The sequence below is a fragment of the Penaeus vannamei genome, chromosome 6, assembly GCF_042767895.1.
Source record: "Penaeus vannamei isolate JL-2024 chromosome 6, ASM4276789v1, whole genome shotgun sequence".
Lineage (NCBI taxonomy): Eukaryota > Metazoa > Arthropoda > Malacostraca > Decapoda > Penaeidae > Penaeus > Penaeus vannamei.
In genome coordinates this window covers 38506904-38509403 of record NC_091554.1, presented here as the reverse complement: position 1 = coordinate 38509403, position 2500 = coordinate 38506904, and the positions used below count along the sequence as shown (strand labels likewise).

The window sequence follows — 2500 nt, the reverse complement described above, 5'->3', positions numbered from 1 at the left end:
TTATTCAGACCGGTAGCATGGCCTCTATATTTAGAAGAGCGTGGCTTGGGGCGAAGGCAGGCAGCGTGGCGTGGGCATGCACCACGTGATATAGATAGGACACACGTGGGAACTCCATGGTATTGCACCCTATAGAAAGAGAGAGAGAGGAAGAGAAAGAGAAAGAGTGATAGTGATAGTGAAAGTGAGAGAGTGAGAGTGAGAGTGAGAGTGAGAGTGGGAGTGAGAAGGGGAGAAGGGGAGAAGGGGAGAAGGAGAGAAGGAGAGAAGGGAGAGAGAGGAGAGAGATGAAAAAAAAAAAAAAAAAAAAAACTTTTACAAGGTATAACATGTGATGCTTAATTTGTAATATATAACCTGGAGCCGATGGGTGGCATCTATGTACATGCCATGGCTGTTGTTGACTGAAAAACGGATGGCACCATATACCTTCAAAAATATAATATTTTTATAAATCATAGCAAAATAAAAGCTTTTAGGTGCCAAATGTTGCTCACAAACTACCTATCAAGTCAGGCGCAAATAGGGGAAACTGCTGGTGTGTGCCAACAATCCCGTTCTTACGTCCACTTGCCAAACATTTACATATATATATTATATATATATACATAATATTCATGGGTTAACCCATCAGGGACGGGTAAAAATTTTGGCAAGTTTACATATGCACCAGCTTATTGGCGCGCACCGGCAGTTTCCCCTGTTTGCGCCCGGCTCGATCGGTAGTTTGCGAGCGACATATAGCACCTAAAAGCTTTTATTTTACTAAAATTTATAAAAATATTAAAATTTTGAAGGTTTACCTTCACTTTAGGTGTCATTGCCTAAAATCTTTACCATATAAATGAAGCCGCTACTACTGGAGAAAAACAACCTCCATCCAACGAGCCAGTAGCGCAGGAATGGGCATGACATGTTGCCCCCGGCGTTTGGTCCACAACATGGCATGTACGTACGTGACACCTGGCGCCAATGGATTAAAAATGTTGTACTTGACTTTTGCTTATCCCCATCTTACTGCATATATATTCATGCTTTCCAAGGGTGAATAATAATGATATTGATACTAAGTATAATCATAATCCCAAATATAATCATACTCATTATAATAATAATGATAATAAAAAAATAACAATAATAGTAAGGAGTAATAATGACAATAATGATGACAATGACAATGTTGATGATGATGTTGATGACAAAAACAATGGCAATTTCAACAACATTGATAAAGATAGTGATAATGACAATGATAATGATGTTGATGACAATAATGATAATGACAATGATAATGATGTTGATGACAATAGTGATGATACTGATGATAATGATACTAATACTGATGATGATAACACAAATATTGATGATGATGATAAAAATATTAATGATAATGTTAATAACAATAATGAAAATAGTAATAATGATAATATTGAGAACGGTAATAATGAAAATAACAATATTATTAAAAGTTATGATGATAGCAATAATAATGATAATGTTAGTAATAATAAAAGTAATGATAATAGCAATAATAATGAAAAGCTATTATAACGATGGCAATAATGAAAATAATAACAACATTAATATAAATAACAATAATGATAATAATGGTATTAATAATGAAAACAATGATAACAGTGACAATAACAATAATAACAATGATATTAATTAATGTTGATGATGATATTGAGGATAATGACAACAATATTAATGACAATAAAAATGATATAACAATAAGAATAGTAATAACGAAATGATAATAATAATAATGATATGAGTAATAATTAAAGTAATGATTATAGCAATGATAATGATGATAATTATAATGATAATGGGTTATAATGATGACAATGACGATAATCAAAATAATACTAACGATAATGATAAAAAAAAACATAATGACAATAATAATAATAATAATAATATTAACAACAACAATAATAACAATAACATTAATGATAATAACAGCAATGATTATGACAATAACAAAGAAAAGGATAAAAGTCATGGATGATGATGCTGATGATCATAAAATGATAAAAAATGACAATAATGACAATAATAACAATAACAACAACAAATAATAATAATATCTAATATCAATAGTAAAAATCATAATAATAAAAAATCATAATAAAAAATTCATAATAACAATAAGAATAACAATAATGATAATAATAAAAATAGAAAAATAATAATAACAATAATTACAATAACAGTAAAATGAATAGCAATAATAATAACAAAAACAGCAACAATAACAATATGAATAAATAATAATTACAATAACACAAACATTAATAACAACAATAATATTATAATAATGACAATAATAATAATGATAATAATAATAACAATAATAATAACTACAAATAAAAACAATAATAATAATAATGATAATAATAATGACAATGGCAATAATAATAACAACAATTACATTTGGCAATATCATACACAATAATAACGATAAATGATAAATATGACTGATAATTCCAAGATT

The 2500-nt window shown here is 28.6% G+C and overlaps 1 protein-coding gene across 8 annotated transcripts in view; it reads right to left on the bottom strand.

Moving 5' to 3' along the window:
• LOC113824331 (constitutive coactivator of PPAR-gamma-like protein 1 homolog) overlaps positions 1-2500 on the bottom strand; it is a 95807-nt gene that overhangs the window by 90730 nt on the left and 2577 nt on the right. The gene's annotated exons all lie outside the window — the stretch shown is intronic.